Here is an 18,341-nt window from a genome sequence, read left to right on the forward strand (position 1 = left end):
AGGATGCGGATTTACATTCCCGCAATACATGTTTAAATACTGCAAACATTTTCAGACTCCTTACTGACTTGTTTACCTTTGTCTTTCTTTATTTTTTATTATTCCCATCCCCGAAGGTTGGTTCGCACATACTGGCATCATCAACATATCACACCAGATTTAGAGGCCCTTCACCTTCTCCTCCTCCGAGTAATCTGAAAAGCAGAGGAAAGCTAAGATGGATGATTAGAGTGGTATCCGAAAAGAAAATCCCGAGAATATTGAAACTTTAGACGGTCGGAGTACTCCGGCCTAGAATAATTTGGTCCTACGATTGGAGCAAAAATTTGCTGGAGTTACAAGGAGAACTTGAGCAGGTCCGCAACTTTGCAAACCTCTCCCTCACTCTGAACGTCCCGGACGTTAACCAACAAAATGCCCAAAACCCAGCACCTCCTCAAAATACGCCAAACCAACGTCCACAAAATCCTCCCGCACACCATCAATACGCCACACTACCTCAAAATCCCAATCCTCTACCGGTACCAACTCCTCCACAACACCATCATCAACCAACCCAGTACCCACAAACCACTACCTATCATAGTCCTCAAAACACACCACAACCTACTCCCGATCCTCAAAACTCGACCAACAACCACCACTACACCCAAATCCCTAGAACCCACCAAAATAACCCCATATATGTAGAAACCTTACCTCACCCCACTCAACCAATCTCCTATACACCAGAATCCACTGAGAAGGACCTGCTCATCAAGAATATGGCCGAGGAACTCAAGAATTTGGCAAGTCGAGTTCAGGGTGTTGAATGAGGTAAAAGGATAGAGGGTATGAACTATGAGTATTTATGCATACAACCAGATGTAGAACTGCAAGAGGGTTACAAACCTCCCAAGTTTGAAATGTTTGACGGAACGGGTGATCCCAAGGTTCATCTGAGAACATATTGCGACAAGCTCGTGGGGGTCAGAAAAGATGAAAGGATTCGAATGAAGCTCTTCATGAGAAGTCTTACCGGAGATGCTCTATCTTGGTACATAATCCAAAATCCTAAGAAGTGGGCCAATTGGGTGAGTGCATCAGATTTTATGGACCGGTTCAGGTTTAATACGGAGAATGCACCGGATGTCTTCTATATCTAGAACCTAAAGAAGAGGCCAACTGAGACCTTCCGCGAGTATGCTACTCGGTGGAGGTTGGAAGAAGCTAAGGTCAGACCAGCATTGGATGAGGAACAGATGGACAAGTTCTTTGTCAGGGCACAGGACCCACAGTATTATGAAAGGCTAATGGTCATTAAGAATCATAAGTTCTACAATATCATCAAACTCGGATAAAGAAATGAAGAGGGTATTAAAAGCGGGATGGTGACAAATTTTGAGGCATTGCAGGCCACGAACAAAGCATTGCAATCAGACGACATATCGAAGAAGAAAGAAGTAGTGCAATAATGGTGGCCCAAGGCCCAAAATCTCTACTCACATACCAAACAACTCCACCTATATACCAACCCTCACCTCCCAGATATTCTCAACCCGCCACAACCTATCACACTTATAACACCCAGCCATCCTACTATCATTCACCTCCAACTCGTCCAAATTACCAGAAACCCCAACCTAATTTTGATCACAAACCACCCACACAGTACACCGCCATTGTTGAACCCAGAGACCAGTTGTACCAAATATTGAAGGATGCAAGTTATGTCACCCATATTCCCGCTGTAGCAATAGAGAATTCATCTTAATGGCACAACCCGAACAAAACCTGTACATATCATTCTGATATGAAAGGGGCACACCATTGACGAGTGCTGGGCATTGGAAGATAAGATCCAGACATTGATTGATAATAAGGTCATACAAGTGAAGGAAGCTGCACCCAACGTCCGCAATAATCCTCTTCCAGATCATAAGGGAGAAGGGATTAATGTGATAGAAACTGATGAGGAGTGGGATCCCGAGGGATTAATTGGACTTATCAAAGAGGGTGACAATTCAAAGAAGCCCACAGTCATGCTCAATCCTATTGTGGTGTAGGTATAGCCACTAGTTGATGTTAAGGTAACCGCATCGGTTCTATTTGAGGTAGAAGTAACATCACCTACAACAGGACATGTTCCATTTGAGGTAGAAGTAACATCACCTATAACAGGACATGTTCCATTTGAGGTAGAAGTGATCACACCTTTCACAGTGACAGTAGCAACCACACCTCCTTTCAAGTCCAATGTCATACCTTGGGATTATGTTGTCGATGCTAGGCGAAAGGGAAAAGCAAAGATGGAAGAATTTGGTGTCGTACAAGGGATGACTAGAACTGGAAGGATCTACACACCCAAAAATTTGGGAGGGTCAAGCAAAGAGGCTGCTACCAAACAACTTGTCATTGAAATTGGACCAGACGATCTTTGGAGGAAAGTACAGGTGAGAGAATACTCCGTCGTTGATCATTTAGACAAGACTCCCGCCCAGATATCCATCATGTCGCTATAGCAAAATTTGGAGGCGCATAGGAGTGCTCTGATGAAGGTATTGAATGAAGCTTATGTGCCCAAAAATATTATCAGTGGAGAAATGACCAACATGGTAGGGCAGTTACTAGAGAGTCACAATATCACCTTCCACGAGGATGAACTACCGCCGAAAGGGTTAAGTCACAACAGGGCACTGCATATCACGATACAGTTTAAGACAAATTCATTGACAGAGTCCTAATAAATAGGGGTTCAAGCCTCAACATTTTTCCATTGATTACTATAAAAAGGTTGGGCAAAGATTTCCATGAGATATGAGCAAGGACTATGAACCTGAAAGCATTTGATGGATTTCAAAGGTCCATGATTGGAGAGATTAACCTTTGTCTGCAGATGGGACCAACTTGGTTCGATGTTGAGTTCCAAGTACTAGACATATCATCTACGTACAATCTTCTATTAGGACGATCTTGGATACATGCCGCTGGGGCTGTGGCTTCCATGCTACCCCAGTTCATGAAATTCGAATGGAACCATCAGGAGGTAATCATCCACGGGGATCGAAGTAACCCCATTTACACTAGTCAAACTGTTCCGGTTGTCGAGATTAGAAGAAGGCTGGGTGGAGAGACTTATGACCACATTGAACATGTCAACTCAATTGAGAAAGACAAGTAGTGGAGTAATAAAATAGAAAGCATACTGGCATGGTCTGGGTATGAACCCAACAAAGGGCTTGGGATACCAAATCGATACAATTGAAACGTCACGACACAACTTTCGGGCTGGGATATCCATAGACTTGGCAAGAATATAATTATTGGTCGCCACCATGGTGCGGTCCTTATTACCCTCTCTAGCAGCCAGTGGCCCATCTGAGTCAGTCTTTTCACAAGGCCGATACAATATGGGGATTTGTAGAGGAAGAAGTTTGGATGGGCTAAGGAACCTATTTCTAGAAGACGAGGATATGGATTGCAGTGTGATAGTGGAGGAGGAGGAAGAAGTAGGCCTCACCATTCGGACTGTAGAGAAGAGAGTTATTCTCAGGAATTGGATTGCCACATCATCCTGGGCCTACCGAGTTCCTGGGTAGCTTGGCAATTAGCCTGACTTATTTTAATAGCCATTCTAGGCATTTAAGATATTTTAAATATTTTGTTTCGAAATAATTGCTCGAGCCATCGAGCCGTACCTGTTTTGGATATTTTCAAATTTAATGCATTGCTATTTATTATTCATTATTGTCTTTCACATTTTTCTTCTACAGTGTCATTATTCCTTTTCTTGATGAACCGATGATTGTGACATGTAATGAGACAACATAATATGAGGATAGTGACTCAGAAGGAGAGGATGAAATACCTGAGGAAGTTGTCAGAGAAGTTGAGAATTTTGAGAACAAACCTAAGTCCAACCTGGACGAAACCGAGGCAATCAATTTGGGAGATTCTGAAACCATCAAAGAGACCCGTATAAGCATTCACTTATCACCATCAGAGAAGGAAGAATACACTCTTTTTCTGAAAGAATATGAAGATATTTATGCATGGTCATATGATGGCATGACCGGTTTGAGCACATCCATAGTGGCTCATAAGTTGCCTACCAATCCATTGTATCCGCCGGTAAAGCAGAAACTCAGAAAGTTCAAGCCAGATATGAGCCTAAAAATCAAGGAAGAAATCACCAAATAGATCAAAGCCAAAGTCCTCAGGGTAGTTGAGTACCCAACCTGGCTAGCCAGCATTGTATCTATTCCAAAGAAAGATGGGAAAGTCAAGGTGTGCGTTGACTATCGGGATTTAAACAGAGAAAGTCCCAAGGACGATTTTCCACTGCCAAATATACACATCCTGATCGACAATTGCGCCAAGAATGAACTCCCATCCTTTGTAGATTTCTTCGCGGGTTATCACCAGATCTGGATGGACGAAGAAGACGTAGAGAAAAGAACCTTCATTACACCGTGGGGAGTGTACTGCTACAAGAAGATAGCATTCAATCTAAAGAATGCTGGGGCTACTTACATGAGAGCCATGATAACCATCTTCCATGATATGATACACAAGGAAATAGAGGTGTATGTTGACAATGTCATCATCAAATCCAAGAGTGTCGCAGATCACATAGCAGACTTGAGAAAGTTCTTTGACAGGCTAAGGAGGTACAATCTAAAACTGAACCTTGCAAACTGTGCATTTGGGGTTCCCGTAGGAAAGCTATTAGGATTCATTATCAGTCGCCGAGGAATCAAGTTGGACCCATCCAAAGTTAAGGCTATCAAAGAGTTACCACCACCAAAGAGCAAAAAGGATGTGATGAGCTTCCTGGGACACCTCAACTACGTCAGCCGCTTCATAGCAGAGTCCATAGTAATATGTGAACCCATCTTTAAAATGTTGAGGAAGGATGCTGAAACCAGTTGGACTAAGGACTGTCAGAAGACTTTTGATAAAATCAAGGAATACCTATCTACACTGTCAGTCCTAGTCCCGCCAGAACCTGGGAGACCTTTACTACTCTATCTGTCTGTATTAGATGGGGCTTTTGGATGTGTTTTGTGACAACATGACGAGACAGGAAGAAAGGAGCAAGCCATGTACTACTTGAGTAAGAAATTCACACCTTATGAAGCACGATACTCTCTGCTAGAACGCACTTGCTATGCTTTGACATGTACAGCTTAGGAATTGAGGCATTACCTCTGTGCCTATACCACATACCTCATATCCAGGATGGACCTTCTGAAGTACATCTTTCAGAAGCCCATGCCAACCGGGAAGTTAGCTAAGTGGCAGATATTGTTAAATAAGTTCGATATCATCTATGTAACTCAAAAGGCGGTCAAATGATAAGCATTGGCAGACCATATTGCTGAAAATCCTATGGGAGGAGAATACGAACCATTAAAAACGTATTTTCCTGATGAAGAAGTATCATTTGTAGGAGAGGACATTGCTGAAGCCTACGACGGTTGGAGAATGTTCTTTGATGGGGCTGCAAACTTCAAAGGAGTAGGCATTGGAGAAGTTTTGGTATCAGAAACATGTCAACATTACCTGGTATCCACAAAGCTTAGGTTTCTGTACACCAACAATATGGCAGAATATGAGGCTTGCATTATGAAGAGGTTCACAAAGATAGAATTCAAGCATGTTCGAAGAGTCCAGAACGAGTTCGCAGATGCACTGGCCACCTTGTCATCAATGATACAACATCCAAATAAGAAGTTCATCGATCCCATCCTGGTGAAAATCCATAATCAATTGGCTTATTGTGCTTATGTTGAAGAAGAAACGAATGGAAAACCTTGGTTCCACGATATCAAGGAATATTTGGCGAAAGGAGAATATCCAAAATAGGTAAACCATACTCAGAAACGCACTCTGTGGAGGCTGTCCAATCACTTCTTCCAAAGCGGAGGGACACTGTATAGAAGAACTCCTGATCTGGGGTTGTTAAGGTGTATTTACACAAAGGAGGCTTCCAGATTACTTGAGGAGATACATGCTAAAACTTGCGGACCACATATGAACGGTTTTATTATAGCCAAAAAGATATTCAGAGCTAGATATTTTTGGATAACCATGGAAACAGACTGCATTAGGTACGTCCATAAATGTCACCAATGGTAGGTACATGCAGACATGATAAAGGTACCACCAAACGAGCTCAATGCAACAAGTGCACCTTGGCCTTTTGCTACTTGGAGAAAAGGATGTCATCGGTCCGATCGAGCCCACCGCTTCCAACAGACACTATTTCATTTTAGTAGTTATCGACTATTTCACAAAAATGGGTAGAGGCTGCATCTTACAAAGTTGTAACCAAGAAAGTCGTCGCATATTTTGTCAAGGATTGTATTTTTTATCGATTCAGGGTCCCCGAGTCCATTATCACGGATAATGCCACCAATCTCAACAGTGATCTAATGAAAGACATGTGTGAAACCTTCAAAATCAAGCACAAAAACTCTACAACATACATGCCTCAGATGAATGGAGTTTTGGAAGCTGCCAACAAGAACATCAAGAAGATACTATGGAAGATGGTAGAAAATCACAAACAATGGCACGAGAAGTTACCCTTTGCCCTATTGGGGTACCCCACTACGGTCCGCACAAATACTGGGCCAACTCCTTATTTACTGGTTTACGGTACCAAAGTTGTCATTCCAGTCGAGGTAGAAATCCCATTTTTAAGGATTATACAAGAAGTCAAACTCAGTGATGCAGAATGGATAAGGAGCCGTTATGAGCAACTAGCCCTCATAGACGGAAAAAGAATGAATATAGTATGTCACGGTAGCTTTATCAGAATAGAATGTCCAGAGCTTTCAACAAAAGGGTCAGACCAAGAAAATTCACACTGGGGCAACTGGTGCTGAAGCGGATTTTCCCGCATCAGGATAAAGCCAAAGGGAAATTTTTACCCAACTGGCAAGGTCCTTACATGGTTCACTGGGTGCTAACAGGAGGATCACTCATACTTGCAGAAATAGATGAAGAAGTTTGGCCAAAACCTATCAATTCAGATGCAGTTAAGAGATACTATGTTTAGACTATTTACATTCCTTCATCTGATGTAACTGAACTATGCTTGACCTTATTCCCGTTTAAGAGGGGATATGTAGGCAACCTTGTGAGTTTGGTCATATCTTAATAAAATCTTTATTTTCCCAGAACTAGAAACTGGAGCAGAATTTTGAAGAGGACCCTCAAAATTCTGAATCAAGTCCAGCCGATGCCATCATACGCCAGACAGTCAAAAATCAGTTAAGTAACTGGGACAGAATTTTGAGAAGGACTCTCAAAATTTTGGGGCAAATCCAACAAACTTCATTGCACGCAGAACAGACGAAGGATCAAACTGGGGCGGAACTTTTAGGAGGACCCTCAAAATTCTAGTGCAAGGAAGCCGCTATGTCTCTAAAAGTGTCACAGTCATTAGTTCATCTAATTTACTTGATATTATATATCATTATGTTCCTAAATAACTCTATTTCATAAATATGTGCATATTTTCGAAAACATTATTTTTGTGACAGCCAGGTGTTACCCAGGGCAACTTAAATAAGGACTATAGAGCAAAGCAAGGCAAAGCAAGAAAACAAAGGCACGAACCAACCTCTCCTACAAAACTCATGATTTTTCTTTGAATGCAGGAACAATGAACATAGCAGGAGTATTCACAAATATACATATATCAAAATTAATATCAATCAGGCCACCAGATTCAAATATATATCCAGCTAAGAAACATTCTACTTCTATTTGCTACTTGTTCACTGCATAAGGCTAAGCACTGCCTTCCCTTGTATGAGACCAAGAGCCCTATCTCAAATCTTGCATGAGGCTAAGCCCTGCCTCCATATTCGCATTAGGCTAAGCATTACATTCTCTTTGCATGAGACTAAGCCATGTCTCAAATCTTGCATGAGACTAAGCCCTGTCTCCATATTTGTATAAGGCTAAACATTGCCTTCTCTTTGCATGAGACTAAGCCCTATCTCAAATATTGCATGAAGCTAAGCCCTGCCTCCATATTTGCATAAGGCTAAGCATTGACTTCTCCTTGCATGAGACTAAGTCATGTCTCAAATCTTGCATGAGGCTAAGACCTGCCTCCATATTCGCATAAGGCTAAGCATTGCCTTCTCTTTGCATGAGACTAACACCTGTCTGAAATCTTGCATGAGGCTAAGCCCTGCCTCCATATTGGCATAAGGCTAAACATTGCCTTCTCTTTGCATGAGACAAAGACCTGTCTGAAATCTTGCATGAGGCTAACCTTGCCTCCATATTCGCATAAGGCTAAGCATTGCCTTCTCTTTGCATGAGACTAAGACTTGTCTCAAATCTTGCACAAGGCTAAGACCTACCTCCATATTTGCATAAGGCTAAGCACTGCCTTCTCTTTGCATGACACTAAGCATTGTATCAAATCCGCATCCATATTCGCATAAGGCTAAGCACTGCCTTCTCTTTGTATGATACTAAGCCTTGTCTCAAATCTTACACGAGGCTAAACCCTGCCTCCATATTTGCATAAGGCTAACCACTGTCTTATTTCTGCATGAGACTAAGCCTTGTCTCAAATCTTGCACGAGGCTAAGCCCTGGCTCTATATTCGCATAAGGCTAAGCACTGCCTCCCTATTTGCATAAGGCAAAGCACTACCTTCTCGTGAGACTGTGCATTCTCTCCCTCTACATAAGTGTTGCTCCATTTTCAAATTTGCATTATCTTTTTTTTCTCGGGGCTAAGATCTGACCCCAAACTCTGCACAAGGCTAAGCGTTGCCTTGTTATTACCTTTGGTATCATATCTCTATACCTCGTAGGCTGATATATAGCCAACTTGTCCAAAGGCGTCATTGTCCAAAGGCATCATCCTCATAGCCTGAAGACACCATGTCATGGCCAGAGGATCTCTCAATACTGCACATCATTATTCGAAGGCGTCATGGTTCAAAAGCACCATTTTCATGGCCCGAGAATGTCATTTCATGGCCTACAAATCCCTTATCTCAAGATTCATGGCCCAGGATGACATGGTCTAAGAACGTCATCCTCATGGTCAAAAGGAATTTGCATCATGTTTAAACTCTCGCAGTAATCTATATACTTGCGTATATTGTGTTTCAAGTTTTGCAGGAAATCCAGGAAGTAACCGTTCTTCAAATAGGAGCAACCTTCGCTCCAGTTTCTGCTCATACCATTCACACCATGATGTTATTTCAAATGTAACCGATTCCCATCAATTACCCGCCTTTACTTTATAACCGTTCGGATACCCGCCCTGTGATACGACTATAACAATTCAGATCTCCACCCGTAGCAGTGAATAATTTTGAGTTGAAGCAAGGCTTGCTTCAAACAATCCATAACAATTGTGTCTTTAGAGGAAGGCGAATGAAGATCCTAACACTCACTTAATGGACTTTGCGGAAATCATGAACACCTTTCAGTACAATGGAGTGTCAAAAAATGCAATCTACTTAAGGGAATTTCTCTTTTCATTGAAAGATGACGTGAAGCACTAGCTTTGAAGCTTACCAACTGGGTCGATCAGGACATTGGAAGATATGACGGAAACATTTCTTGACAAGTACTTCTCAGCTATAAAAATAGTGAAATTCAAAAGGAAATTCACAACTTCTACCAGAAGGAAATGGAAACGGTCTTCAAATCTTAGGAAATATTCAAGGAGATAATGAGAAGGTGTCAGCATAATGGAATCAAATTGTAGATGCAACTCCAGTACTTTTGGGATGGACTGACACCCTCATCGCAACGAACTTTGAGTATTGCAGTTGGAGGTCCATTGATGAAGAAAACTCCAAAGGAGATTGTCTCTATTGTTGATGAATTGTCTGAGGATGCTAACCAATGATCCGCTGAGAGTAATGACAGAAGAAATCTATTGGGGTTCACCAGGTGGAATCTAACACATTAGTGCAAGCCAAGGAGATAGGAAAGTTGACCTTAGCAAAGGTCCAGAGCCAGCCACCATCAGTTTGTGATTTTTGTGGAATGAGTCAACCAATGTATGAGTGTCAGTCCTCAGCTATAGATGAAGTTTTAAATACTGTGGGAAGCTTTGACAGAGGAAACTATCAAAGTGGAGATAATTTTAACTCCATAGGACATAGGTACCCAAGTTTTTCGTGGAGTTTTCCAAGTGGTAGTTTGAACTCATGGCGACAGAATAATCTGATACCCCTGGGACAAGGAGCTCAAGGATTTCAAAAGTAGTGTAGGCAGTAATACCAATCCCCATAGTCTAATCAGCCTAGCATGGAAGATTTAATGAAGGCTTTCATTATTAAGACATATGAAATTTTTGAAATTCATGGTGCAACTATTCGAAACTTAGAGAGATAGGTGGGGCAGATTGCTAGTTTGTTATCCGAGAGGTCTCCAAGAACCCTTCATGCGGATACCGAAAGGAATCTAAAGGAAACAATAAATGTAGTGTCTTTGAGGAATGGTAATGTATTACAGGACCCCATGGTAACACAAAATGATGAGTTGATTTGAAATAAAGTTAAGACTGAAGGGGAGTAGAAAAGTGATGAGCATCGTAGGAGTGAAGTGAGGGTAGAGCAAGAGGATGGCCTGAAGAAGAAGAACAAATCTAAAGTTCCAACGAGGACGAAGAAAGACAAATAAATAAGTATTGACGAGACTGAATATAGTAAATATATGCCTGCTTTATCTTTCCCTAAAAGGAAAAAAGAGAAAAGATGGACAAACAATTTATGCATTTTCTAGAAGTTCTCAAGCAGGTGCATGTTAATCTACCTTTCACAGAGGTACTCTCTCAAATGCCACCATATGTCAAGTTCCTAAAGGAGATCTTGTCCAACAAGCGGAAAGTGAAAGAGACATCGGTTGTCAAGCTCACAGAGCATTGTAGTGCTATTCTACAAAATAAGCTCCCTTGAAAGTGTGGATATCCAGGGAGTTTCACTATACCTTGCTCTTTAGGAGTACTAAATTTGAAAAAACTTTGTATGATTCAAGTGCTTCTATTAATCTTATGCCTTTATCTATTTTTAGAAAATTGGAGGAAGAGATTGGAGAAATCAGATCTATACATATGTCCTTGTAGCTGGCGGATCAGACCACAATCATATCTGAAGGAATAGTGGAAGATGTGCTAGTTCGGGTGGACAAATGCTCTTTTCCGGTATACTTCATCGTGGTGAACATGGAAGAGAATAAAGAAGTCCCTCTAATTTTAGGGAGACGTTTCTTGGTGTTATGCCCCAAACTTGGGGCGCGAGACCGGCACCGGTGCCTTATCTATCCTTGCGTACCAACTTGCGACTAAATGACTTTAAACATATAATGTGATATATTTGGCTATGGGGCCATATTGCAAGACAATTTTTGTAGCAAAATATAAAACTGAACAGAAACTAACACTGACTAAACATCAATATAAAGCTGGGCCGACAAAGTCGTCATATCTACTACAACTGACAAACCAACAAAATATACATACAAGGCATACAAGCCCAGATATGTTTATAAGCCTCTACTGACGGATGTACTGTGATCGAAATATGGCCCCAACCTACCCATAACCTATATGCATATATACACAAGATGTACACAAAACTCTAGACCCGGCAACTCCGAAGGACGTGGAGCTTACCAATAAAGCTGATCTCGGGCAACACCTACTAAGGAGGTCTACTCATCTGTCTGTCTGAACCTACACATATGAAATGCAGCATCCCTAGCAAAAGGGACGTCAGTACGAAATAATGTACTGAGTATATAAGGAAATAAAATAACTGAAATCTAAAACTGAATTGATAATATAATAACTAAAAGTAACTGGGAGTCAAAGATGATCTGGAGATATACTTACCAGCTGATACTGACTCAACTCTCTCAATATAGTAAGTAAAATAAATGTCCGGCTCTACAAGGCTCGGAATGTGTACTGCTCCACCAGAGTAGGCTCACTCATAAGCTCTCGGCCATGCTAGTCTCTATATCTCGACCATTCTGGGCTCGTTCAAAGGTGCTCGGCCACAGTCGGCTAGGTATATAACTTACTATCTGATCAGAGGTTGCCCAATAGGGGTTTGCCCACCGATTATAGCTCGATGGTGGTAAAAATACTGTAACGTTGTATATATATAGATCCTCCACTCTCTTGACTAGAAGAAGACAATACTCAATTGAATATAAAGTCCCGATAAGGGAGAATACTGTAACTTATGAGACTAGGATAATGTATATGAATTCAGGAGTATGAACTTCTCTTTATGCCTAGTTATCAAACACATGTAATTACGAGATCATGCCAAAATAAAAGAAGGGCTTAGACTTAACATACATGAGCCGATTCTCTTGACAATCCCTCTAACATACGTCAATTGTGAAAAAATATGTAATGGCGGATCGAAGTAGGGGAGAATCTGTATGATATTCTTGAGAAAGATTTCACCTTACTCCCTTAGAATTAAAAAAATTCTATTGCTATTGTGTTAAATAGTTTTCGTGTGAAATGTTGAAGCAAATACGTTACCAGAATGATATCTCTCTTTGTATGAAATAACTTACATTGCCATGTAGATTAAATGTAAGCATCTCTCGAACAAATTATGTTTCTATGAAGACTAGATATTAGCATCACTTTTTGTTATTTTGGAAAGTCTTTTACCTTAGTGGGTGTGGGCCCCACTTAGGTGATGACTTAGCCAAGAATTTCTCTAAATGTGACACCTATTTGTTGAGTAAAAGTTACTTAATTAGGCTAAGCTTGCTGCCATGTTAGGGGATAAGATCCATTAAGAATTATCTCAAACTATATAAAATGCTACTTACTTTTAACACACCTTAGACACCTTACTATCATGGCCATGTGGTAACTTGTATGGCACTAGTCCATAAATGTCAGGTATTATAGCTCAGACCGTAATTTATCCCAAATTGACAAACTTCGACGAAACTCACTTTATTCGATTCTCTTAACCTCTCACCTTCACGAATTTACTTATCACTCATTTGAAATAGCATAATACTTATATCCTCCAAATAATCTCATTCCCGATGTTACATCGATTAACTTACAACGAAATTTAACGTACGAAAATGTGGGATGTAACATCTCATTTCCGAGCTTATATGTATTTACTTATAGCATACTTCTACGTACGAAAATATGGGGTGTAACACTTGGCTACAGGAAAAGCTGTATTAAATATTCGGGAAAGGCAACTCATGCTAAGAGTGGGGGAAGAAGGGTGGTGTTCAAAATAAAGGAGGCCATAGGTGCACCTAGAGACGATTCGAATGCACACTCTGAAGTCAAGGCAAAGGCCCTAAAAGAGTGAGCTGGAGAGGGTAATCATGACAAGTGTGGGGTGTACCTGAAGAAGGCAGAAAAGAAACTTTCAGCATGGATATGTGCACTGTGTCGGGTGTGCAACGTGGATCCCGACTTTGATTCAGACCCAGAATAGATGATTCAGGGTAGTTCCATTTTATCTATTGCTTTTAATTTGTTTGAAATGGGGACAAGCCACAATTTAAAATGTGGGGTGGGGGATGTAATTATGTATATATATGTGTTTTTTTCTCAGTTAGGAACATTTGAATAAATAAAAAATATTTGACTTTTTCTAACGATTGATTTCCTCTACTGTCTTATTGAGGGATCAAAGTCGAAGAAAAAAAATCTTTTAATTTTGTTTTATTTTCTTAGGTAGTGTAATAGTTTTTCCTTGGTTTTTCTTTGTGTCGCGGTTCTTTTCCAAGGGTTTTACTTGAACCAGATGTAGTTAGCTTTTTCTTTTTGTAGGAAAAAAATTCCTGGGTCATTGTGCTAGTTGGGAGCAATTTTCCTTGAATGCGTATTCTTGAGAGTGGTGAATGCCTTAGTTGTGACGCCTAGGCTCAATTCTTGACTCATGGATAAGTGACTTAATATGTTTGATCTCGACTATGAATGCCTTGATTGGAGAGTCGAGATAGATCCGATCCTAAGTGGGTTATGTGCCAATGTGTGTGTGAGATTGTTGTTGATATTTTGTGCATGTCAGTTAATGTCTAGAACTTGCCCATTGTGTTTGCAATGAGAAATAGAAGTCTTGTTCGGTCTATGAACTGATATAGAATTTTTTTTGTTGAGCCAGATATATGCCTATGACTCGCCTAATTGTTGTGTATCCTAATTAGCCCTTTTGAGTATGTAATCCTATTTTCTTTGGCAACCACACTACAAGTCTGGCCCATTTGTTTGAATTGACTATCTGTTTGAACCTTTCACCTCTTGTGAGCACTTGAATTTGCTATGATCTTGTTAAAATCTAAGTGGAGGTATAGTTGGATTTTGAGTGGAACTGAGAAAAATTGGAAAAACAAAGGTGAACTGTTTGAAAATTATAAGAGCCACCTGTAAGGAATTGAAAGAAAGAAGAAAATGAAGTTTCTTAAAAAAAATCACAACTTTGAAAAGAAAAAAATGAGTTTGTGTATGTATTAAGAAAAAATTGATTCCTTGTTAGTGGTAGTTCTCATCTTATTTGTGCTTAAAAAAATTGGGAGCTTGGTGTTATTAGGTTGTAAAGGTGGAGATTTAGTTCAACATAAGTGTGGGATTTGAGTTGTTAATGTATATGTATTAAAGTGGCTAGGGAGGTGTAGTCACTCTGTCCAAATTGTATCCTACCCGTCCCCTAGCTTACATTACAACCAAATAAATTCCTACTTAATTTTTGACTGAATGATCTCAATTAGTAGAGTATTACACTACGAGCAAGTCTATGGTACATCATCTGTGGCACGTGAACTTTAATTCTGAGAGTGAGTGAATTATTTCTATCTAGACTTCCTATTTGTTCTTGAACTTTATTATGTGTGGAACTACTATATATATTTGGTGTGAGGACACATGATTTGCAAAGAAAATGTACGGTTTTTGGCATCTGTGTTAGAGTAAGTGGGCAGGTTGTGAAAAATTGATAACAGGGATCTTGACTACTTATTAGCACCTTTTTGCTTTTGTTTTAGTCCGAAAATATTGATTTACGTTCCCGAAACTAATGAAATTGTGCAAATTATAGGAATGTCGGAAGTTTGGTCGCCCATGATGAAATCCGACTCAATAAGGAGTGTTCCGAATCACAAAGAAATAAAGGGCGCAAAATTAAAGAAGTGCGATCTGTAGAAGGGTTTCTATAGCCGTAGAAGAAAGTGCGGACCGCAGAACTCCATTTGTTGTTGCAAACCAAGTAAAAGCACCCAGCAAAACTTTGGCTAATGTGCGGACCACACATGAATTGTGCGGCCGCAAAACAGGGCCTGCATTTACAAATGACTCAAAGTTCAAAGAGTGTGAAAAAGATCAAGTCCGGAAGCCCCACTGAAGGGCGGACCACACAAGAATTGTGAAACCATAGAAGATACTTTGTAGTCGCAACCCAGAAATGTACGACTGCAAAATCTGAACACCTCAACTGGAGAAACTGCGGACCGCACATGGAATTATGCGGCCGTAGAACCTCCCGAGGGGCATTTTTGTCAGTGAATTTTGGGCCACTATAAATAGACAAGTTTCACATTTTTAGGTTAAGTTTTGATGTTTAAGCAGCTGTAGCTGTTACATTTTGCCATTTTAGGATGTTTGTGACTATTTTAATGTTTAAACATTATATTTTGTCATTTCAATCTTTGAATATGAGTTTAATTAGTATTTCTTCTTTATTTTATACAATCCCCACTATGAGTAGCTAGATTTTGTACTAGGGTTGTGACCCAACCCTAGTATAAAGCTTATGGGTACTTAATTTAATGCTTGTTTGTAATTGTGTGCTGATTATTTAGCTTGGTTTATGCTTCAATTTTAGAATTAATGGCTGCAAACATTGGTTCATGCCTTTTTGACTTAGTCTCTACTTGAGAAAGAGGGGCATAGTCTAGGATAACTTGGATAACAAGATATTGGGTTAATTGAGAGTTTGATTAGACTAAGTAAGGTTCACACTAGAGATAGCGTGAGAACCCATCTTGAGCTCATATCAACTATTTTGTTTGATACCCATTTGAACTTGAGAAAGTCAAATTGTGAGCAAATTCACTCTTTGACCGAGAGGTATTGAGTGGGTAACGTATAGTTGAGAGCTATAATACACCCCAATCAGCAACATGTATTAATGCATTTAACACATTAGGCGAACACCTAGGTCATGGTCATATCCCTAGGCCTTTTAACTAATTGTAAAAACACCAAAAATAATCATTCGTTTCTAGTTTCCTTTCTTAGTATTTTCTTAGTTTATAATTGTTAGAGTAATAGTAGAACTAGTAATCAAAACCTTCTGTGGATGTGAAAATTTAGTTAGTCCATTCACTCTCATCAAGTGTATACTCCTATCACCCATTGTAACTCCCTATGGAAATCAACCCCCACTCTTGTTGGGTAATATTCTTCCACCTACTTCCACTCACTATTCAGTGCAGATTAGACGTGGATCAATTTTTGACACCGTTGTCGGGGAGTTAAAACGGTGTTAGCTATATATTTGGGTTTGTTTTTTGAATATCTTCTTTTCCTTATGTGTTACTAACTTGTGTGAAATTTTTTAGGTACAACCATGGTGGCAAATAATGATCTCAGAAATGTGCCTTTGGGGGATGTGGACGGCGAGGATGAGCAAGTTGAGGAGGTACCTCTTGAACCTCAAGCGAATAGAAGAGGTTGAGTGCTTCATGACAATGTCCCCGCTCCACCCCACCTCCACAGCGAGCATCTCCACACCAGGTATTACCCAATGAAGGATATGCTAGTACAATAGTCCCTCCCCGTATTTGGGTGGGCAACTTCCAAATAACCAATGTGAAGCTCACTTTGCTTGAGCAACAGGGATTCTTCACCGGTGCTCCAACACAAAATGCTTATAAATATTTGAAGGGGTTTGTGGATGGGGAGCAAGCAAACAAATGTCTCCGAGGATGCATTGAGGCTAAGGCTTTTTCCCTTCTCTCTATGGGGAAAGCTTTAGATTGGTTGGAATGATTGTCGAACCATTCAATTCACACTTGGGATGAATTGGCGTAAAAGTTCATTGCTAAGTTCTTCTCTCCCGAACAGATGGCTACACTTCGAGATGAGATTTTGGTGTTCAAGCGAGATCCGAATGAACCACTACACGAGATATGGGAGCGCTATAGAACAATGGTTAAGGAATATCCCAACAAAGATATGACAGAATACATGATTCAACAAACTTTTTATCATGGGATTAACATAGCCAACCAAGTTTGTAGTGAATCAACTTGCCGGTGGGAACTTTATGACTACGCCTTATGAGGAGGCATGTGAGATTTTGGATGAGATGGCGAAACTGTCATCAGCTTGGCAATCCCAGGCCAATGTTCCACAAGGTGATCCGAATATGATCCACCTTCATAAATAATTGCATGACCATGGGCAAGCCATTTTCAAATTGACTACTACCATGAATCAACTAGAAAAGTCTCAACTTAGTCAAGTGCAATCTCCTAAGCAAGTCAATTCCATTGAAGGGGTGAACATGATGGTGAACAAGAAGAGGGCCAAGGGTCCACAAGTGCAAACTCGAGTGGAGAACTATGTGCAAGAAGATAGTGGTTTTGAGCAAGATGGTTCCAATAATGAACAAGAAGAAGAAGTGCAATATGTGAATAATTTTCAAGGGCAAAGAAACAATTTCCAAGGCCCAAGCCAACAATAATGGAAACCTCAAAACAATCAAGGCAATTAGAATTCTAACAATCAAGGAAATTGGAGTGGTGGCAACATTCACGGGAATTGGCATAAAAACAACAATCAAGGAAATTGGAGTGGAAACAACCAAGGAAATTGGGGAGGTAACAATCAATGGGGATGGAACAACAATAAAGGCACCGGGGGTCAGGTTTTCAAATGCCTCTAATGTATCAACAACCAAGCAACCCACCTCCTTATCCTTCCCATGGTTCAAGTTCTTCAAATAATGAGATGGGGCGTATTGAAAATATGTTCAAGAAAATGACAGAAAAGAATGTTGATTCGGATACCCAACTTGCCTCACACAACACATCAGTTCACAACCTAGAAGTTCAAATAGGGCAAATCTCTCAAGCTCTAAATTCTCGTCCTAAGGGGGCACTACCAAGTAACACGGTAGTAAACTCAAAGGGTGGAAACAACACAGGACATGCCATGGTTGTTACCACAAGAAGTGGAAGAGGTGGGAATGCACCCACCTCAAGTCATAGGCAACTTATTGATGATGATCAAGTGATGCAAGAAGAAGAGATCCCGAACAATGTGGCGCAATCTAATGATGAAGGTCGGACTGATATTGATGA

Source organism: Nicotiana sylvestris, chromosome 2 (assembly GCF_000393655.2).
Source record: "Nicotiana sylvestris chromosome 2, ASM39365v2, whole genome shotgun sequence".
Taxonomy (NCBI): domain Eukaryota; kingdom Viridiplantae; phylum Streptophyta; class Magnoliopsida; order Solanales; family Solanaceae; genus Nicotiana; species Nicotiana sylvestris.